Source organism: Mastomys coucha, unplaced genomic scaffold (assembly GCF_008632895.1).
Source record: "Mastomys coucha isolate ucsf_1 unplaced genomic scaffold, UCSF_Mcou_1 pScaffold21, whole genome shotgun sequence".
Classification (NCBI taxonomy): domain Eukaryota; kingdom Metazoa; phylum Chordata; class Mammalia; order Rodentia; family Muridae; genus Mastomys; species Mastomys coucha.
This window is the reverse complement of record NW_022196904.1, coordinates 132,980,973-133,003,763: the sequence shown is the minus strand read 5'-3', so window position 1 is coordinate 133,003,763 and position 22,791 is coordinate 132,980,973. Positions and strand designations below refer to the sequence as shown.

The 22,791-nt window shown below is 51.8% G+C and overlaps 1 protein-coding gene across 2 annotated transcripts in view; it reads left to right on the top strand.

Moving 5' to 3' along the window:
• The first annotated feature begins 505 nt into the window (after positions 1–505).
• The window catches only part of Osbpl5 (oxysterol binding protein like 5), a 54,557-nt gene continuing 32,271 nt past the window's right edge, over positions 506–22,791 (top strand). The window contains exon 1 of one of the 2 annotated variants that reach the window (XM_031388992.1): positions 506–823. The gene's annotated coding sequence lies outside the window, so the exon portion shown is untranslated. Of the gene's footprint in view, positions 824–17,462; positions 17,592–22,791 lie in introns of those variants that run through there. The other variant, XM_031388991.1, reaches the window with a different exon arrangement.

Below are 22,791 nucleotides of genomic sequence, written 5' to 3'. Positions count from 1 at the left end.
TGGTAAAGGATGGTAGGCACACAGGAGAACTTGGTTCTCACAATAATCAGTTTAAAAAATCATTATTATTTCTGTTTGTGTGTGTGTGTGATGTCACATGGGTGTGGGTGCCAGCAGACGCTAAAAGAGGTTGTCAGGTCACCTGGAGCTGGAGTTACAGGTGGCTGTGAGCAGCCTGCCCTGGGTGCTGAGAGTGGACCCCGATCCTCTGGAAGATCAGCATATGCTCTTAACCTCCGAGTCATCTCTCCAGCCCCAAGAGTCAGATTCTCAACCAAGGCATCCTGAGAGAAGTGTAGTGGGAATCGTGGTTGGCGACCAAGGGGTCCCCTTGAGCCCCTGAGTAGGACAAGACCAGTGGGGTTTGGTTTCGGGGGGGGGGTCCTCTTGTGTTCTGGAAAGGGAAGGGGCACCACAACTATGTATGCTTCTTAAATAGAACACCCCTCCCAAGATCAGCGCTGTTTACCGCCACTCTCCCCTCCTTTGGCTAGTTGTGGGGCGGTGTCCCCAGCCCTGGCGTGCAGGTGCCACCAACTTGTCTATACTTAAGGATTCCTATGCCCCCAGCGTGCACCGGGGAGGAGGCTCAGGCTCTGGGCAGGGACTGGGTCCCCAGCGCGCCTCCCCAGCAGCCGATCCGCCCTTGGTCCACCCGGGGTTTTGCGTCCGCCGCACTCTCCTCCCTCCTCCGCCCTCCGCTCCCTCGCTCCGCCTCGCCTGGATCAGCCCTCTGGTATTTCCTGCTGCTCAGCGACAGCTGAGCCCCTCGCGGGCCCAGCGCGGCCCGGCCCCGGCCCCAGCACTGAGTGCAACCAGCACGGTAGGAGCTCCGCTGCTGGGGACCGGGAAGGATGGGGCTGGTGGAAGGCCGGGGAAGGCCAGGAGGGGACTACGCAGGCCTGAGAGGCTGCAGGGCCACAGAACCGGCGTGGGGGTCGGGAAACCCTCAGGGACTGGTCTTGGGGAGCCCCTGGATAGATCCGAGTAGACCCTGACATCAGCTTGTATGGCAAACAGCGCTGGCTTGGGGAGCCCGAGTGTGTGGGGACTTCTGGGTGGCGGGTGGGGCCCGCGTGTGGGTGCGGCATGTCCAGCCCCGCTTCCCACTTGGTGAGGCTAAAAGAAGTCAGGACTAGGCGAATGGGTGGGAGGGTCTGGCAGCCTCCGACCCTGGGAGTGGAGGGGTCTGTACCCCAACCCAGCAAATAGCAGGGAAGAGGTGTCTAAGAGGTCCTGTAAGATCTTGGGGCTGAGATCTCAGTTCCCTGGCTTGATTCCCAGGATGGTTCGTCAGGGTCCGCAGAGCAAGTGGCTGCTGACCCACCTTGCCCTTGGACTCTGTCCACCCACAGCCTCTCATAGGACTGGGCTCCTAAAGAAAGGGAGGGCGCTTGGCATTGTCCAGATGACTTAAGCTGCACTTGAGGATTTCTGCGACTGGGGTGGGGTAGGACTTGAGCCCCTCCCGGCTACAGGTCCAGCTGGCTTTGCCCCCCACTTCAGATGTCCTGGCTTTTTAGGTCCAAGTCCCTGATCCCAGTTATGAGTAGCTCCTGGGGGTGTGGGTAGACACCCCCAACCAGGGCCAAGGGGGTGCTTCTTCACCCCTCACTCACCTTGAGCCAGGCTGGGCTTGGCTTTCTAGAACCACTGATTTGAATTTCTTTATCTTTCACTCTCTCCGTTTGTCCCTGGGACTTGTCACCCACTTGCCTATACTTAAAGATTCCTATATGTGTCCACCTTTGGCTCCAGCCTTTACAAAACACCTCTCTGTCTGGTCACAGGAGCAGAAGTGGTGGTGTCAGGGCCTGGAGAAGTGGGAAAGACTCTTGGGGTGGATATTGCACTTTTGAGTTTTTTCCGTGTCCCCATCATCCATCCATCTGTCTGTCTGTCTGTCTGTCTGTCTGTCTGTATCTGTCATTCTTCCTCCCCTCTGCAATAACAGCCAAATGGCTGACTGTCCTTACTACATTTTTACCCCAATATCTTTGCTCAAGCAGTAGTATGGAGGGAGGTGGGGGTGCTTGCTGAGATTTGGAACTTGGTGGGGTTCCAGAGGAGCGCAGAGAGCTTTGTAGGTGTCAGACAAATCAGGGTGATCTGGGTGGCAAGTGGTGACATCTGGCTGTCCCTTTCAGGCTCCTGACTGCAGATCTATTGTCTGCCTGCACGTGTATGGGGCAGCGGAGTGGGGCCTTTTAACAAACACAAGGCCTGGGTGCCAAGGAACCAAGTGTTTGCGACTGTCTGGTTTGGCTCGCCAGGCAGTGTTTAGAGAAGGGTGAAGCATCTGGGTGAGGCTACTCCCCCACAGTGCTGAGCCTCATCTCGTCTTGGGGACACTACTGTGCTGAGGCCCAACCCAAGCAACAGCACATCCTGGATGTCAGAGGGGTTCTCCCTCCCAGCCAAGGGGTGGGAGTCCTTCCAAGCTTGGCTCTGGGCTCTCTGCTGATGCCTAAGGCATCCCTTCCCCCACACCCTGATTGTGTCTGCTATGCTGAAGATGTCTAGGGTCAGTTTCCCTTGTCACCCAGGTTTCTTACAAGTAGCACTCTGAGCTACAGTAGAGATCCAGCATGGCACATGAGGGTGGGGGAAAGACAGAAATGGCACGTGCTGAGGAGTGTTGTGTCTAGGAGCTGTATTGGGGCCTTGAGCCATCTGTGGTTCAGCCACATGCAAGTAGACACATGCCACTCCTGGCACACGGATGCTGAGCTTGCTCAAGGTAGTAGGGGTGTGTCCTGGAGCCTTCATCCCCATTTTATTGTTCAAGAAAAGGGTGGGTCAGAGCGTGGGGCTGCTTCTTGGAAACATGTGGGTCTCCCAGGGAGGCCTGGGAGCTTGAATTCTGATGCTGAGATACAAATGACCTCAAGCACATTGAGTTCAGAGGCTCCCTGGAGACACTGCAGACTGTTTGCAGGGCTGGCTATGCAGCCCAAGTGAGCATCTTCAGTGTTGGGTGGGGCCACACAGTAAAGCTGGCCTTTCCACAGGCTGTCCACTAAAAGCCATATTGCCTGTCTTGGAATATCCTGTTGCTATTGAAAGATGTCCTGTAGGAAAACTACTGTCCCCTGTGAATCTTCATGTGACTTACTGAGCCTTAACTCAAAGATAAAGAATTCATAACCTGCCCAGATCCCTAAGGGTTTACTGATCCCTCATTAGAGAATATGCATAGATAAAGAATTTTGCACTGGGGTCAAGGACATAGGCCTTGGATTTGGGATCCCATTGGAATTGTCTTTGCATTGCAGTTTCCAAGCTTAGGCTCAGGAGCATGTGCACATGGGAAGCTGGTTGCCTTGTTCTGGCATCTAAGCTGAGGGGACTGGCACCAGTCATGGCATCAGGAGAGGACTTGGGATGCCATCAGGGCAAAACAGAGGCTCTAGCTTGGAGTTCTTTGTCCACGGGTCTAACTGGGGAATCTTCATATCTTCATAGAAGGAAGGATGTGAGGCAGATGTGCAGAGGGCTGGCCCACAAAGGGATCCTTATAAGGGTGATGGCAGACCTGTGGGATGGGAGGGACATAAAAACCATTGAGAAAAGGTCGGGGAGCCACCTAGTCTGACCCCTAGGGTCACCCTGGTCAATTGTAGCCTTACCAAGTTTATCCGGGTCATTGAGACATAAGAGAAAACCTTTATAGGTCAAGGCACAAGTCTGGCTGACCAGTGTAGATTGACCAGTGTAGAAGAGCCTAGAATATACAGTGGCCTTTGATCAAGGCTCGGGGCCACTCAGGCTCTAAGCTCAAGCTACACAGGACTTTCCTAGCCTCCCATCTGTCCAACCCCTGCGTAGGACATCATTGTTCCCCAGCTCACTGGCTGTCCCTTCCTATCACACACCTACCTAGTCCTCCAGCCAGCAGACAGTGAGCAGCCTTTATACACCCAGACTTAGAGACAGAGCACTTATTCCAAGTCTGTGATGGTCTGGCTGCCATTCCCAGCACTGCCAAGGTGCAAAGGAGTGTGTGTGTGTGTGTGTGTGTGTGTGTGTGTGTGTGTGTGTGTGTGTGTAACCTGACCTTTCCCAGTCCTTCTATTCATCGTGAGTCTCTGGGTAGGCTCATGGTCACAAGGGAGCTACACCTGGTCCCTGTTTTCTGCTTTCACCTTGCCCCATTTCTCACTTCCATTGACTCATCCACATGCCTGGTTTTCTTACCCCAAGGCCTTGCACTGGCTGCAGTCTCTGGGGTCAATGTTCCCCCAGATCTGATCATGGCAAGCTCTGTGTGATCCAGGTTCCACCAAAGGTGTCACTCCTCCCCAGACACTCTCTGTCCCTGTCCTAAAGTGTCTGTTTGAAATTCAGTAGCTCTCATGTTTCCTTCTTAACAGATTGTAACTATATCTGAAATTATCTTGATTTATTTAATTGGATGTCCAAATATTCAGAGAACAGTTGGGCCAGAAGCAGACTGCGAAAGGGTACTATCACCTAGCGTCATTGTCTGTTGTTTGAATGTGAGATCTAGGCTCAATCCCTGGAGCCTGGCACACAGTCAGCCTTTGGTAGTTGTGTGAGATTAGAAAGGAAATCCCTAGAAGTGGCATGTCTGAAGCCAACTGCCCACCTTGCCTTTTCCTCCCCTGCCTTCCCAGCCTCAGGAGGTAGGAGACCTACTATGGTATTGTGTGTGACTCTTGCCTCTCAGCCACCAGCCTCTGAATTAAGAATGGCTCCTGCAGATCAGCCTTGGAGCAGAAGACACTTGTATCCTTATGTGGTGTGTGCGGGTGGCTGTTGCCCCTCCCTCAAAGCCAGACAAGAAAGAGTTAACTCATCAGGGCTCATAACTTAAGTAGAGACTTAAGAGATCTCCTGTCCATAGGCTGCTGGCCTGGTGTGGGGTTTCCTTCCTTGGATAAAGGCCTGAGGAGTTTGGAAACCTGTAAAGTTACAGAACCATCTCTCCTGGGGTTGGTGGGCACACAGAGTGCCTGCATAGGGAGAAGCCAGGCCTCCAGGAACAATGCAGAGACTGTTTGGTGGCCTATAACTTTTCCTTTCTACTGAGGGGACCGATTCTCACACCCTACCTTGGAGAACATGAACAGGAATACAGGCAGTGGCACCCGGGCAGGGATGCACAGCAGGGAGGGGATCCTGCACACTTTCTGGGTGAGTACAGTGTAGAGAGTTCAGGTCCCTTAAGAGAGGATCAGGCCTGGGAAGTGGTCTCTACTCACAGGCTGAGGTGGCTCCTGTCTGAACTCTGCCTTTGCCTTCTTTTTCAGGCTAGGAGGCAAACCACCTCCCAGAGTCTGGTACATTGATCATAGTGCTGCTTCCCCAAGTACAGAGGTAGAGGAGCCTGGGGCTGATCACTAGGCATAGGGCTTGGCGAAGAAGGCAGGCCAGGTTTCTGGTTTACAAGAAAAACTTTGTATTAGAAAGTCACCTTCGTTCAGGGGTTCAGCCTGTGGGTCACGGACTGGAGTAGTGCTTGTGTTCTTTATTCTGGAAGGGTGAGCCAGGACAGTGAGGAGCTGCTAAGCTCTGGACCACCCTTGGTCCCTCCAACCAGCCACAATCCCAGTCAGGCCAGTCAGATCCTTGGTACCATACCTCGCTTCTGAGACTCACAAGGGCCTGGGTAGGATGAGTGGATGGAGAGGCCTGGCCATTGAAACCTTACAGAAATGTTGTATCCCAAGTGTTCTACCATGATGGTCCTTTGCCTATCCTTGTGTGTATCACTAGACTCAAGTGAAGTCCCCAGTATTGGGTGACATCAGCCATTATGTGCTGACTGACTTGTATATTCCTTAAAGTCCCAGTCAAAGGTGTTCACCCTTCAGCCATCATCTCCCTCAGCACTCCCACCGGCTGTCACCATGGGCCTTCTGCAGATGGAATCCCGAGTGGACCCTGCTTCCACTCAGGACCTGCCCACCCCTCCCTTTATAGCTCCCTCTCTACTTATGACCTTAGCCTCAGTCCCAGCTGTCCCGAGCTGTCTGTGTGGGTAGTGGACATCCAACATGTGAAAGGCAGTGATTCCGAAGGAGGGGGCTTGTTTGAACCCCAGTGTCTAGAATATGCCTTCCATCACCTACAGAACTGGGATCCCAGAACACAGAATCTTCACATGGAGCAGGTCCAGAGAGACTCCCTGATCCAAGGCCTCGAGAACTATGGTATCTCTTATCTCTGACCCCCATTTGCCTACCAGTCAACCCTTTGCTTAGGAATCAGACCTTTCATTAGCCCAGGCCTGGGTACCAGAACTGGTATTCAGTCTCCAAGATGACTGAATGGCAGGGATGGTGGCAGTTCCCAGGCCATTCTGGCCTCTGGAGCATGCCCTGTCTGTCCCCTGGGAAGACTTGGCTGTGGGAAGGGCCTGGCAGCTCTGAGTCCTTAGATGCCACCCTCTTGTTCCAGAGTTCCACATGCCTGATCCTGAGCCCTGTTTCTCTGACCCTTTCCAGGCTTCTCTAGGTAAAGTCAGGCTGCTGCTGATGCCCCAGCTCTCATTTAATAGGAACGCAAGGTTACCTTCACCCAGCATCAAGTTCTCTATTCTTAAGGCTCTTTTACCTGACTCTGCCCTCTAGCCAGCAGATCCAGGGAGTCCTGTAAGCACATGATGTCCAAGCAAGAACTTCTGCAAGCAAAGGTTCTCCACAGAGCAGCCCCTCCCCTGCCTCTTCTGCCCCCTCCCACTGCTCCTTAAGCCATTTTCTATCATTAAAGTCACATCATGTTTTTTTTGCACAGAAGTTTCTGTTTATTCTAAAGAGTTTGAAAGCTGCTCTTTCCTTCTACCGGCTCTCACACACTGGCACAGATGGATGCATTCAGTGTCACTCAACACTCAAGTCTAGCTTCTGCAGCCTGTGTGGCTTCCCCATGGCTGATGTACCTGCTACTGGTGACAAAGCCTGCTTTCCCATGGCCCCACCCTACTGTCCTGCAGTCCCTTGGACCAGGACAGAAGCAGCTGTGGAAAGCAGGCACCAGCATGAGCAACAAGCCTTTACCTGATGCCCTGTGGCATCCTTTGACCTCTGTGGGCAGAGGGACAGAGCAGCCAGCTTTGAAAGGAGCCCTCACCCACTGCGGCGATATGTTGGGTTTCCACTTTGGGCCTGGCACCTGCAGGAAAGCGTGGGCCCCAGCTGCTGAGAGGCCTAGATTCTGCCTCTGAATAGCAACAGAATGACAAGTCCCTAGAAAGCAGGTCCCCAAAGGGCAGGCAAGGCTGCTAGGAAGAGGAGGGCATTGGGCTACATATCGATAGGGAGTTTAGGATGTAAAGAGGCTGTTGCTTTGACCCAGAAATTCAACCCCAGCCTGTTAACCCAAGGGTGAGGCTGCTCGAGGCAGGGCTTGCTTGCTGGTCTCATCTCAGTGGCCACTGTTAGTCATGGCCGATGGCCAGGCAGGTAAGCTATTATAGAGGGTCTTTGGGGAAAGGGGATAGAGACCTGATGACTGACACCTGGGGGATGTATCTGTGTTGCACAGCTTGGGTGGGATGCTTAAGAGTGTCTGTCAACTAGTCCAGGCTCCGTGAATCTAGGTGGTCAGACGTACATCCTTGCTGCCCTTTCTTCTCTGTATCCCAGGGGGCTCGTTCCCATTACAAGCCCTCCCTGATGGCATCCACCACCACCAGTGCCCACCTTCCCAGGAGAACTGGAGCTGAGCAACCTGGGACACTTTTCCTGTAGTCTCAACTGAAGGTAGAGAGGATGGAGGCGTATGGTCCCTGATGGCCAGGGGCACAGACATTCTCACCCCACTTCCTTCAGTATGATTCGGGGCAGCTAGTGCTGGTGGTCATGTGGCTATCTAACCTGCCTGAGCACAACCTGGCTCTGTGGACCTGCCCCAAACATGGCACTAGCTTAGCTAGGCCTCTTGCTTGCCTGCATCTCAGATGCCCTGCCCTGGATGAAAAGCTTGTCCCTGTCTCGGTCTGGGTCAATATCCAGTGTCCCCAACAGGTACATAGTAGATGCAAGATGTTTGGGGTGGGCTCAGCACCCAATATCTAGCTCATATCACTCATATCTTCCAGGCACCCACATCAGTGGAGGCTAGTCTGTTTCTTCAGGGCACCCACATTAGTGGAGGCTAGCCTGTTTTTTCAGGGTGACCCATCATTAGTCTAACTCAATATCCCATTTCTTCCTTTCTTTTATTTTTTTATTTTTTTAGACAGGGTCCCATTACTACATGTCCTGGCTGGCCTGGAACTCCCTGTCTAGACCAGGTTGGTCCTGACGTCTCAGAGAACTGCCTGTCTCAGCCATTTGGTTTCTAGGATTAAAGATGTGTAGCACCACACCTAGCCCTTTCCTTCCTTAAAAAAAAAAAAAAGGCAAAAAAACCCAAACGTTTTGGGGCGGAGAGGAAACATGCTACAGTGTCTGAGGACAGTCTGTGGGAGATGATGAGATGATTCTTTTCTTCTACCATATAAATTCCAGGGATTTAATTCAGGTCACGAGGCTTGCGGGCGAGGGCCTGTTTTTACCAAGTGAGCCATCTCATAGGCCTCCCTTATCCCTCTTTCAGATGCGTCTAATCTGTGCGCCTTGTTAGGCTGAGGATTGTAATGAATATAGGCCAAGACAAAAGCATAAAGTTTATTAAAATATTGTATTTGGATTAGGGCATGCATCTGGCTTTGTTATTGTTGTTGTTTGTTTTGTTCTTGTAACTCAATTGTGTAGTTCTCTAGTGTGAACTTTGTCGATGACAAGGTCTGTGACGGTTTGTATATGCTTGGCCCAGGAAGTGGCACTATTAGAAGGTGTGGCTTCTGTTGGAGTAGGTGTGTCACTATGGGTGTGGGTTTTAAGACCATAGCTGCCTGGAAGTCAGTCTTCCACTAGCAGCCTTTAGATGAAGATTGTAGAACTCTCAGCTCCTCCTGCACCATGCCTGCCTGGATGCTGCCATGCTCCCAACTTGATGATAATGGACTGAATTTCTGAACCTGTTAGCCAGTCCCATATCTTTTATATGACTTGCATTGGTCATGGTGTCTGTTCACAGCAGTAAACCCTAACTAAGACAATGTCCTATCCTAATGTCAAAGGTTAGACACAACTACTCAGTGAGCTAGGATCTCCCTGCCGCCTACTGGTCCCAACTTCTTTTTATCCAAGCTTAATGGAGCCTATTCTTCTCTCTAGCCAGCAAGTGTCCCATGGTTGCTGTGTGACATGTCTGCGCAGTTTAGGTGTCTTGCTGAATGCCAAGGCATATAGACTCTGGATTGTTTGCCATGAAGCTCCCACCCCGAGTGACCTTGAGTGTCCAGACCTCAGTTTCTCTTGTTCATCTATGAAATGGGCTGTCATGTTGCCAGGCTCGTAGGGATGAAGAGAAGACTTGGCAAGAGCATGAACTAGGTCGACTGTGAGTGAGGGCCCAGCCAGGACATGGTTTTGTCTAGAGATGACACGGGTTCTCAGAATAGGGAGAAACACTTCCTTTCATTAATAAAAACATTGATTAATAATTAAACATCGTGAAAGCTTTAAACTCAGAAACCACATAAACCAGCTGAAGCCACGCTAGCCACGAGAGTCAGAGTGTGCCAGATTTACCAAGGCATCCATGTTTGTCTGTATTTGCTTCAGGTTGGTACTGAGAGGTCAGTCATGCTGTTGAGGGAGGAAGAAAGGCCCTGTACAGTCCCTCAGCTGCAGCACCTTCCCCCAGGGTAGCCTGCAGCTCCAGGTTGTCCTTGTAGCCATTCCCAGGCCTCCTCTGGGTGCCTTTACTGTTGGATGATGGACTGTCATGAGTAGACACTGTTCTCTGGCTCCACTTTATGCATGCTCCAGTCTCAATCTGGTGTTGTTTTGTTTGTCTTGATTTTTGGAGATAGGGTCTCACTCTGGAGCCCAGGCTGGCTTGGAACTCACTGCAATCCTCCTGCCTCAGCCTCCAGAGTGCTGGGGTTTCATTATGCTCACCCCTTCCTTCTGCTTGTGTCTCAGATGCTGTAGAAAGTGGTGCACAGCCGGGGCAACTGGCCTCTGCTCTGTGGCTACAGAGCCTCCTATTCTCCTTGCTCTGTGTGAAAATGTCTAGTTTGCTTCCATTCTCTCTGGCTGCAGTGCTGTGTCCAGGTATCCTTGGGCGCATCTGTCAAGATCTTCTAAGGGATGGGTGGTTAAGGAGTACCCATCACCATTGGGATATGGTCGCATTCCAGCTGGCGTGCAGTCCTGACTCTCTTGGCCTTGGGGGCTCTATCTACCACATGCATTTATCTAATGTCAGAGAAGACTCCAATTTCTTTAATCCATTTAGAGGGAAGATATTAGAGTGAGTGTGGTTCCCCCCACCCCCAGCTTGCAAAATAAAGGCTTGTTCCCACCGATGCTTGCCAGGCCTTCCAGCATTTCTAATTGGCCAATGCGGTTTGTTAATTAAAAACCAAAAAATTGGCCTGACCTTCCCTGAGGCTCTGAGAATCCAGAAGAGTAGAGTCTGGGTGATGGACTGCAGTGTCTGCATGAAGCCAGTGATAGCACAGGGCTCACTGTTGCTTGTGGTGCCAAATGGCCTTGCACTTTTGTCTGTGATGTGATCATAGCCTTCTGTACCCATAAACACATACAATTTTGTCAGTATTTAGCTGTTCAAACTGTGGCTGTTTTCTGTCTGCCCAGGAAGCCCAGGCTCAGCGGGCCATGGGTCAGGCTTTTAATGAGCATGATGACCCAAGCACTAACCACTCAGGGCTCACACTGAAAGAGAGAGCAGGAAGTCTGTTGGACAGGTTGTCCTGTATACAGAGCCAGCAAGCCTCCAAAGTCATGTCCTGCCACTCACTGGTCATTTCTACCTTAGGGCTGCCTGCCTCCTATCAATCATAGATTCCCAGGCCAGAATCCACAAACTAGAGGGCAATTAGTGCTGCATCTTTCTTGAGTGCTTTCTGCCTCCACTGTGTGAGATCACATACCCCTAATGCTCATCCTCCTCCTTTTACTGGCGGTGAAGGTCTGGAGACTTCCCTGGGTCCTCTATGCTTCCCTGATTATCAGGCACTGTCTAGAGACCCCCCGGTAAAGTGCCCTCAGCACTCTTGGGTATTTGAGGCTCCTTCATTCCCTGGCACTCCTGCGGACACTGCATATCAAAAAGGAGGGAGACACCCCAGGGCTCCCTGCTGCCAGAGCCTGTGCCCTCAGAAGCTCAGATGAGAGCTCTAATGCAGTGTGAGGGGAAGGCTGGAAGCTCCTCCCAGGCAGCCTTGGTGGACAACGGCCCATCCCTTGTGGCCTGGACACGTGGATCACTCAGGAATTTTCCCAACTTGGGTCTGTGTCACCCAGCAGCCCAAGCTTTCCATTAGTGTAAACTGCAGTTTAATGAACGACCGCACACAAATAACCTCCACCCCCCACCCTGTGCGTTATTTTTAACCTGTGTCTGTTTTCCCATTTATTTGCAAACCTTGCCTAGTCGGGGAACAAGCTGTGTATCTCCAGCAGGCGCCTGTGCCCACTGACGGTGGTCATTCATCGTCTCTGGGGCCTCTTCCCACTGAGGATGCTGGTGTTTGTCATCAGACATAGTGGACCTTAGGAGCTTCTGCAGGCCATTGGCTTTTGGCTAATCTTACTGGGATCCAAGCTTTGAACTCTGTTCCATGCTCAGTGGAAATAGATAGATATAAAGGCACCTTAGACTCAGCTCCTTGAAACTCTAAGGTGCACATGAGGAAGAACTCAAGAAGCAAAGGCAGGCAGGTGAGTTTAAGGCCAGCTTGGTCTACATATCCAGTTCCAAGCCAGCCAGGGCTAGCTACATAATGAAACACTGCCACAAAAAAAAAAAAAAAAGAAAGAAAGAAAGAAAGAAAGAAAGAAAAAGAAAAAAGAAAGAAAGAAATAATATATTTCCTGTGACTGGGGTCATTTGGCTCTTTTTAAAAAATTATTTTCTTAATTTTTTTTTCTTGGGATAGGGTCCCAGGTAACCCAGATTGGTCTCAAACTTACTATATAGATAAAGATGGCCGTTAACTGAGTTCTGGGATTATGAGGTGCTATGATGGAACCCAGGGCTTCATGCATGCCGGGTGAGCACTCTACCAGCAGCCACATCCCAAGCCCTGAAGGCCTTTTAATGACTACCCACTGCTCATGCCTCCTTTATGGGATGGGAATACTGAGGCTCAGAGGTAACAAGATCTTCCCCAGGACACCATTACATACAAGGCTAGGGTTAGAACCAACACACAAAGTGACATGTGCCATAAACCCAAGGTGTAGAGAAATGCTGTGGTGTTCTAGGATTGAGCTTGTGCTGCCACTGGGCTCCAAACTCCTTAAACTTCCTGTGGGAGGGGCTATGTCCATTGTTGCCTGTGACAACAGAGAAGTGGTGGTGTTAGAAGTGTGAGCAAAATAACACCGGGCGGTGATGGCGCATGCCTTTAATCCCATCACTTGGGAGCCAGAGGCTGGTGGATTACTGAGTTCGAGGCCAGGCTGGTCTACAGAGTGAGTTCCAGGACAGTTAAGGCTACACAGAGAAACCCTGTGTGGGAAAGATATGTGAGCAAGACTTGAGAGTTTGTTTGGAGGTTCTAGCAAGGGGGCCTGAGCCCAAGACCCATACTTCTCTATTTAGGGAAGGTTGTCCTCTAGAATCGAGCACTGTAGCTTCCTGAGGGACACACTTAGAGCCATGAGGGAAGAGAACATCTGGAATATCTGTCTAGCTGGCCAGGTCAACTGAACCCTGGCAGTCAATGGAGTGACAGATGTTGGAGAGATGGTTTGGTGATCAAGAGATTTGGGTGCTCTTACAGAAGACCTGGGTTCCATTCCCAACACCCACTTAATGGCTCACAACCTTCTACAACTCCAGTCCCAGGGATTCTGACACCTTTTTTCTGACCTCCATGGGTACCAGGCATGCATGTGGTACACAGACATACATGCAGGCAAAACAGTCAACACATTAAACGTTTAAAAATGAAGAAACACAAGCAAGCCAGTCATGTTCTAACTGATGTCAGCAGGAAGCCCTGGGACTTCTCAGTGGGGAGCGAAACCCCAAGCAGCCTTAGCTGCTTCCAAACCTTATCCTTCCTAGGGTCAAGACTGAGTATCACATTCATGATCGGAATCCAGCACGAGCCACTGTGGCTAGGGACTATGGCCCCTGTTTAGCAGATACCCTTCCTAGAGTATAACAGATTTCCCTGATGGAGAGATGCCCCCAGGAGGGGAGGGAGCCTGTGGGATTTTGTACTTCACCTTATTGGGCTCAGGCCCTGAGCCTCAGCATCCCACACTGTCTTGCCTTGGAGACCTGAGCTCACTCGTCCCTCCTGGCCCACTCTTATGCATTAAGTGCTAAGCACATGTTGCATGTGCTCTGGGTGCCTTGATCACTGCTTGCCCATCAAGGGCCTCCTGGGCCCCTCTGGAGATCTGGAATACTTAGACTAGTCCTCTGCCCCAGAGGACAACCTGGAAGGGAACAGCAGCCATTGCGTCAGCATGTTTACTCGGGGACAGAAAAACAGTCTTTGAGAAGCCCTTGTCCAAACAAGGGAACTCAAACTGCACCGTCTGCTCCCTGGGGCCCCTCTACTCCTGAGACCAGGTCTTCCCTGGCTTTCTGTGGGGGAAGCCACCTCAATTGCCTCTCACAGCCATGCAGTGCCCCGCCGCTGCCCTGACACAGCAGCAGAGCCCTCTAGCAGGGAACCAGCACCCTGAGAAAAAAGCAGAAACTTTCGGCTCAGGTGCTTGGACACCTCTGACCTAATGCACATACGTAGGCTTGTGTGTCAGTTTGCATGTGTGTGTGTGTGTGTGTGTGTGTGTGTGGTGTAGGTATATGTGTCCATTTGCATGGATGTGGTGTGGTATGTGTGTACGTGTGTAGTCATAACAGTGGGAGAGAGGAATCAGGAAGCAAGGACCTTGTGCTACCATACAGAGCTAAACAGTATTGACCACTTCTAGCCTTTAGGCTTCCAGTTGCCTGGCACCAAAGTGAGGTTGTGGATATCTCTTGATAGTCATTGGGAGACATACTGTTTGATGATCAAGAGGCTGCTAGACCAGGCACAAGAGGCTATGTGTCCTGGAGCATACCTTTATTCTAGGGTGGGGGCCTCCAGACCCAGAGGAAGGTCACAGCTTTACCCCTTTATGTTTTTACAGTGGGCATCCTGGCAGCGCCTGCTGCTTGTGACCCTAGAAACAAATGAGGGCCAATGATCCTACATTAGCCATGCACCCACCCTTAGTGAACGAGTCCCATGCTGCTGCTGCTTTGTCTGTGGCTGCTGCCGTGGCTGCAACAACTGCTGGAGCTGGCAGGGCTGCTTGCTGCTTGTTCTCTGGGCTGGTCCCAAGCCCTGAAAAGCCTATGTCTGAGGGATTGTGGAGGCTGGCTTGTGGAGTGGAGCTGTTGGTAGTGTCATTTCAGGGTAGACATGCAAAGATGGACCTTGGGCATAGGTGCCCCAGGACCCTGACTCTGCTACATTTAGGCCTCAGGAGCTTTTAGCAGGACATGGCCCAGGCCTGGTCTGGGTAAGGTGAAATTGGCATAATAGTGGAAGCAAAGAAAATGGGGACCTTGGCAACAGGAACCCAGACTGTGTCTCCTCCTTCACCCTCTGGCCATGAGCTCCTTTTACCCTGTTCTTCCACAGTCCTTGCGCCCCTCACTCCTCCTTACTAGATCAGGTACTGGTCCTACAAAGTATTTTTTCCAGGCTTAGCTTCTAGCTTGGCTCCTTTCAGCCCTCATTCTCCTCCAAGGGTGGGTGCTGAATAATGAGCTAACCCCTCACCCCGAGGTCCCAGATGTTCCTTGTACGGTGTGGGGTAATATCCCCCAAATATACCCAAGCCCTCATCCCTAGTGCCTGTGAAGGTGCTCTCCCTTGGAAAGGCCTTTCCATGTGAAAATGAGGGTCTTAGTAAGAAGTCTGCCGTGGAGAAGCAATGAGTCAAATAGAAGATGCAGCCACAAGCCATGAGATGCCTGGGGTACCCAGGAGATACAGAAGCAAGGCATGTCCCTCTCCTAAAGTCCTTGGGGGCACTGTGATTCAACTGGTACCTTGATTTTGGATATGGGGCCTCTACACTCATGAGCAAATAAACCTTTAAGCGATTGTCTGTGTTTCTTTGTCAAAGCTATCCTGGAGGAGAATACATCTCCTCTTGGGGAAAGCTGATGCAAGGCCAAGGAAGCCCCCCAACACCCTCCCCACAACTGTTTATTTCCATCAGTAGGAGGCTGGGCTGCAGTGTGCCTGGAAGGCTTCAGTTCCTGAGGAGGAGCTGAAAGGGAAAGACAGGGGTCAGCATCAGACTTCATCTGCATGTGGGGGTGGGGGGCTTGAGTGGATGGTGTGAGCGGGGACCGTCACAGTCTCCACAACACAGCCTGCACGTGCTCTCTGCATCTTCCCACCGCCTGTCCCTTTGCTCTCTTTTCACCTGTCGCCTGCTGCTCACGGGGCCTGTGGCTGTGCTTCTGGTTTAGAACTTGTCGTTTCAGAGTGTGACCAGCATGTCAGTGTACAGATCCAAATTTAGGCCTGGGAATGTTAAGGACAAGCCAAACTTTCTCACCTCTCCTCTGAAACTGTTTCTTAGCCCTGGTGGCTCTGGGGACTTGGGACCACCAGGGGGAGGCCTCTGGACCCATATGTGTCTCAGTGCTAGTGAACTGGCCAAGTAGCCATGGCAGGGAACTGGGTGTCCCTTGCGGTTTCCTACGGTCTCTGGGATGGGTGGTGGGATGACCAGCGGTGTGTCCTTGTGATGAGGAGGGAATAATCTTTGCTTTGATCCACTTGAGTAATGGAAGTAGGGGAGGAGCTCTTCGGAAGGGGTTGCCTTAAGACTTCTGGTGGGTTCAGACAAGGAAGAAGAGGAGAGGACAAAACTAGGCTAAGATGTTGGAGGAAGAACTGTTGCAGAGTGGTCTCTGAAACCCCTGCCAGGCAGCATGTCAAACCCTCCATGGACATAGTCCAGAGAGGACAGGTTCTCTGGACAATCCACTCTTCCACCTGAAAATCCAGGTACCCACCTGTGAGCCTTTGGTGCCAGGGAATGGGTTCATGGGCCTATGAAGAGAGAAACTAAAACCAAGGCCCACAAACACTACTACCCCTGCCCTGGTAGGGTGTGGTGGAGAAATGGCACCTGTAGTGCTGGGCCCCACCCATCTGTCAGAACTGCCTGTAGCTCTCACTGTAGCTCTCACCTGACTGACAGAACCAGTTTCTCCACAAAGCACAGGGAAGGGCCAGCTAAGGTAGTAACCCACAGCATAAGGTATGGCAGTGAGAATTGCCACAGCTACTTATCCACAAGGGCCCCTGAGGGAGTCACCCCCCACTGTACGCACAAGCCCACGGGGCTGCCAGTTATTAACTGGGACAGTAAGAAGAGCTGAGGTCCAAGCCTTGTGAGACCCTGGCCTCGGCTAAGTATGGGAGGTGGGGCTGCCAGGGCAGGTTGCTCCCAGCTCTGAATCAAACAAGGAATCAGTTGGCTTCTTTTCTCCTGTGTTTCAGTTTCCCTGTGCCTCTGTCTTACCACCTAGGAGCTAAAAGCCTAGGGTGACACCTAAGGGAGGGATGTAGGTGGGGTCCCCTAAGGGGTGATTGGGGAGGGGTCCTGGGTTCTTAGAGGAGGCAGATCAGGGCAAGGGGGGGCAGTGGGCCCCAGGTGTCTGCACCCAAAGCTTGACTCCTGGGCTATCCTAATCTGGTGCTCCTCACAGACACTGGCAGCCACTATAGGGCCTGGCTGGGTCCGGTAAGGCCTGCCCCAAACTGACCAGCCACATGATCCTGTGTGATTCAGTGGTGGCTTGTGCCTCAGATACCACATCTGTTGAGTGAGAGAAGTCAGAAGAGAACACTAGAAATCTTTGGACCCCTTTCTTCCCTCTCCCATTTTATGTGTGTTGTACACACATGTGCATATATGATCTTTCATATGTGTGGGTGCATGTGAATATGTACAGATGTGCACTTACATGTGGAAGCCTGAGGTTGGTGTCAGGAATCACCCTTGATTGCTCTTTTACCTGTTTTTTGAGGGAGGGTCTTAATCAAACTCAGAGTTTGTGGTTATGGCTAGTCTCCACCTTAATGTGTGATTCCCCTGCCTCTGCCTTCTGAGGCTGGGATTACAGGTGGGCACCACACCCATCTGGCTTTTACATAGGGGACCCAAATTCTAGTCCTCACATTTGCATGGTGAATACTTTAACTCCTGAGCCATCTGTAAATCTTCGGGGTCTTTATTGCATCAAGCACCCAGGATCCTGCTGGCCATAGCCAGTGGGGAGGCAGAGAAAAAGGGGAGGGCCTGCTGCCTGCCTGGCATCTGCCATATTCAGCAAGCAGGGGCAGGAATGCAGGGGTGGCTCCCGAGAGAGCTGTTGATGAGACTAAACTTGCCAAACCTAGATACCCAAAGATACCTTGTCCTCGTAGGCAGCTCACTTTTCACAGCGTCACCCTCTCCCTCTGCTAATCCAAGCTGCGGTGAAACTCCCTGGTCCTGTGTCCACTGGTAAGAATGAATGACTGGGCCCTTTGGGAAGCCTCTTGTGGTATGGACAGCAGAGGGGGCTGTGTGGTTGACCCTACAAACTAGGGTAGAAGAACATGTGGGGTCTGAAGCTTTGCATGGAGGAAGCCAGCACTCTGGCCACCCCCAGGTGAGAGAGAGCCCTGGTAGGGAGTGGCCTCTCAGGTAGAGTCACACTCCAGCCTGGCTTAGGAGCATATATACAGGGTTATAGCTCATGGAACCAGGGGAATGGGAGGGGGGCTCAGTTTACCACTCCAGCAAATGAGGAAGCCATTACTCATTTCACCCGAGGGAGGAACTCCTTGATCTCCAGATCTAGAATCTTCTTATCTCCTGAAAAGGAGGAAGTCTTTTTTTTTTTTTGGTTTTTCAATACAGGGTCTCTTTGTATAGCCCTGGCTATCCTGGAACTCACTCTGTAGACCAGGCTGGCCTCGAACTCAGAAATCCACCTGTCTCTGCCTCCCAAGTGCTGAGATTAAAGTCACCACTGCCCGACTTGAAGAGGAAATCTTGGGGAGGTGGAAGGAACAGTTTGTCCCAAACTAGGTCCAGGCCAACAAGTAGTTCTGAAGTGCTTGAAGCCAGGTGGACACAAAGAGGGGAGCTGCATAGCCGAACCCCAGAGAGGCATGCCCTTGTCTTTGGGAGTTCCTCTAATGCCTTTGAATAGTTGGCTATTGGTTTTAAGTTCCACTGCAGCCCAGGTACACAACTCAGCCCTCTTAAGCCGGGATGCCTCTTGGTACCAGAGGACAAGAGAGGGTGGGAGATAACCTTAGGATACCCTGTAGTATATGTGTAAGCCTTCCTGACCTGCAGAGTTGGACCTGGCACAAGACTAGAACTTAGTATTTGATGTCCACCAGTCCTGTCCCCCAAGTTTCACTAGGGCCCAAGTGGGCACATCTGATGTACATGTTGTTCAGTGTTTGACATTGGGTTAATCTCCCCCACAACACTTCCAGGCTCCTCCCACATCTGTGTCCCTTGTCACTCTGCAGGTAGCATTGAAGAAGTAACTGTGGGGTGTCTGTCTTCAGTAGTTACTGATTTAGGGTCTTCTGGCAGAGGCTACATGCCAAGGTCAGTACAATATGGACTTGCCACAGGACCAGCTGCAACCGTGCACGGAGGGGTGGAGAGACCCTCACCTTGCCGTTCTCCCTAACATTAGACCAGTCTGGTTTTGTTACATCTTACCAGTGGGGTAGCTCCTGGTCACAAGGGGTAGCCAGGCAGCCTTAGATACCTTAGATACCATGTGGTGGGGCTGGTATGGAAGCAGCAGGCAGCAGAGGTCCCTCTGGTGACCTCTTTGGTCTGACGCCAGATTCACACAGCCAGCCAGACAACCTACTATCTTAGAGATCGTGGCTTGCTGGGTCTTTAGTACCCATCCTACTTTCTGATAGAGAGGTAGAAGCCACATCCAGAGTCCAGAAAGACCCACCATATCCAGGAAGCACGAGCCTCTCCGGGCAGAAGTCCCCAGTGGTGATGCACAGGCAATCATCCTGTACAAGGGCAGTCACTGCCCTTTGGACATCGGGCCCCTCTCTAATAGTAGAGAGGAAGCAAGAGAGACTGTGGTTACCTTGTCTCCTCCAGTCTACTTGTGGTCTATCCAGATAGTACAACCTACATGGGGAAAGTAAGGGACTAGACGAGGTAAGCAGGAAACTCCGACAGCACCCAGCTTTCCTGCTAGGTGACCCAATGGCAGCTTCTTGTCTCTCAATCAGTCCCCATCCAGGGTAGAAGTGACCTGCAGAGCCATCCCACTGGGGGAGGTATGCTGAGTATTAGAGTGGGAGAGCTAAACTCGGGGTGTCTTTGCAACACCAGGCCCCCTGTGAGAGCCCCTCAGGCATGCCCATTTAGTACAGGACTGGCCTTGAGTGCAGTGGAGCTTCCCCCAGAAACATGTCTGTCTGTCCCCGGGAAGCCAGGTCCTCCTCCCATCTATGTGTAGAGGCTCATGGTGAGTCTGGGCTGAAAGTGGGGCAGAGTTCTTGACCCCTGGTTGGCCCCTCTTCCTGGCTTCACAAAACCTTGTCCTTCCTCTAATCCTCCATAGTGCCCCATGCCAGCTTACATAACCACCGAGAGCATCGTCCCCATTGCAGTTTGCATCCAAAATCAAAGACTCCACTCAGTTGGATGGGGGCAGAAGAGACCAGGCAGGGCATGGTGTGGACAGTGCTTTTCAGTGATAGCTGCTGCCATTCTATAGAGTCTGCCAGTTCTCCAGTGGACCTGCAGGAAAGCTGGGCTTGCAGGCCACATTCCTTCCTTTCTGAACTGGTTTCAAGGGTTTGCACCCCAACAGCTTTTAATGACAAAAACATCAGCACGTACACAGAGAGGGAGGCCTCTACCAGTGATGGAGTCCCAGCAACTCGAGCCTCACCTCTCTCCAGGGACCCTGGCCTGTCTGCCCCCAGCAGGTCCTCATGGCCTGTGACTGAGGAAGCTACCCAGAGGCCACAGTGCCAGCCATGGGTGCACTTGGTTGCTGCAGGTGACTCTGAGAAAGACTCTCTACACATAGCTGCAAAATGAGTGTGGCCATGGGCCTGGGCTTCTCATAGTCCCCAGTCCTCTGTAGGATGACAGAACAGACTCAGGTCAGAACCGCCCCATCTGCTTGCGTGCGTGCATGCAGGTGGAATGGGAAGGGAATGTGGGAATGGACGACTTCATCAGCTCCTTCTCTGAGGCTCAGACAAGCCTGGGCCCAGATTTCAGATCTCTGCCTCCTTCTTTGTGGCCTTGACCTTTCTCCACAAAGATCCCATTGTTTTGGCCAAAGGTGGGCGTCTGTCAGCAATGGAGGGAGTGGTGCTTCGGAGGCCAGATCCCTGTTTGGAAGCTAGCCGGAGGGCAGTGAGCTAGCTCTCTCTTGGTGGGGTGACCCAGCTGGGAGGGGGATCCTCCTTGGGGATTAAGTGGCTCAGATGGAGGAGTATGCTCCTTTAGAAGATAATGTAAGTAAAAGTGTCTCCACTCTGGGTGAGATGGCCCCGCTGGCAGGAGTCCTTGCCCACTTTCCAGACCTTTGTCCACAGGGACATGGGACTAATGGAGCAGAGACGGTACTGGCTCTACCTAGTCTGCTCTGGGAGACAACATCACCCCTGGTACTACATCAGGCTTCTGCTCTAGATGGGAAACTGAGTCTGAGGAGGCTCTCTGGCCCCATGTGGAAGGCAGGGCCAAGATAGGAGTTGGACTGTCTTCTCCTCTCTGTTCTTGCCCCACCATCTTCCCGTGTCCTAAGTGGCCTGTGATACTCAGCAGGGCGGGAGAGAATGGAAGCCCCGAGAAAAGGGACCAGGAGTTGCCTGAGGTCAAGAAAAGATGGCCACACAGTGGGAGCCATAAGTCTTCCGGCCAAGCCCCTGCTACTCCTGGGCTCAGACATGAGGATGTACCTTGTCGTGGGGTAGCAGCTCAGTGGAAGCAAAAGACACTGTCACAATACCAACGATCCCAAAAGCCTCAGGCCTATGAGTCTGGGGTACAGATAGGAAAGGATCCAGAGAAGGTCTAGAAGGGGATGTCAGGGTCTCAGGAGGGTGTGTCTATCCCTGTTGGGAGTGGGGAGTACTGCTTTACTGGGATCTACAAGAAGGGTCACTTCCCACAGCCTCAGGGATGGGTCTGCCTACTTGCTAGAAGATCAAGGATCTTCTTTATAGTCAGCAACTCTAGCTTCCCCTGAGCCCCCTTTCCATCGTGAGCTAATTTTCTGCAGTATTACATGGCCATGTGCCTACCCAGCTCATGGAGCGTAGAAGGGTTAAGTAGTCAAATCAGTGCAGAATGTGCCCCTCATACAAGCCCAGTATGGCATATCCCATATGAACTGTAGAACACAGGTGCCAGAAGAGTGGCCTGAGGAAGTGTTCTGTGAAAGAGCCAATTCTCTAAGGAAGGAGAAGAGTCCCATAAAGGGTCCTGTGGAGGCAGAGACACACTTCAGATACCTAGGTAGAGAGAAGAATGGCCATAGACCAACTGGGATGGGTATAGTGACACCCCCATTCTCTTCCTCCCCTAGTAAGATGAAGAACCTGCAAGTCCACATTCACACCCATTTCCATGGGCTCTGCCAGGAAACAAGCCCTGCCTGGGCCTCATGGCACCCACACTGTCTCTAACGTGACACTCAGATTTCATTCTCTGTGGATCAGGAGTTCACCCCCATGCTCCCTACTTCTCCCATCAAGCCTCAGTGTTCCAGGCACACCTAGCCCATCCTCCACTCAGAGCACTGTTCTTCTAAGAGTCACATGTCTACCTTCTGAAGTTCAAAATGTCCCTTTCTGACGTGTGTGTGTGTGTGTGTGTGTGTGTGTGTCCCTGTCTTCTGTGGACTCTGACAGAGCAAAGACAGAAGGGTAGCTGCATGGCCAGGTCCAGTGGCCATGTGAGTATGGCCTGTCAAAGCCACTCCGCTGGAGGAAAGGAGGTGGCTGCTTCACCTGCAGGCTTTGTAGGCTAAGGAGCAGGTCTGTCTGACACGAAACAGGAAGGACGTCTATTGTAGGCACAGTCTACCCCAAGTGGAGTTAAAGCAGAGATGGTGGGTAGTGGGTTCCACGACTGTCTGCCACATAGGCCTTCCAGTCACACTTTATTGCATAATAAGGGTCTATGGCCCTAACTCTGGAGGTGACTGGCTTAGACTGTGCAAGGAGAAGTCTTGCCTGTGACCTGTTGGGCTTTCCTTGTGTTCCTAGCTTACAGTATTCTTCTCAGGCCTGGGCTAGAACTGGAAGATGCTGGCCATATATGCCTAACACCTATTCCCTAGCTACTGCCCTGTCTTCTGCCTCATGCCTGGCCTTCTGTGTGATCCCATCTTGGGGGATCATGGTCTCTAGGCTAGGTCCCTCCTGGACAGAAGTGGGGACCACTCTAGATGTCCACCCCATAACCTCATGCTCATATGAGTATGTTGTATGCTTGTTTTGGGCTCCTTCCTCTTAGGTCCCGCAAGGCTCTCTCTGCCCATGACCCCATGCATGTTGCAGGTATATTGTGTGCTTGCCTTGGGCAATGACTTTGATGGTTACTGTGGACAGCAAGCTTGCCTTGGTCACCTCTCTGCAGCTCTTCCCTGGTCAGGCAACCCAGCCTTACTCTGGCACTTTCAGCCAGCGTCATCTAT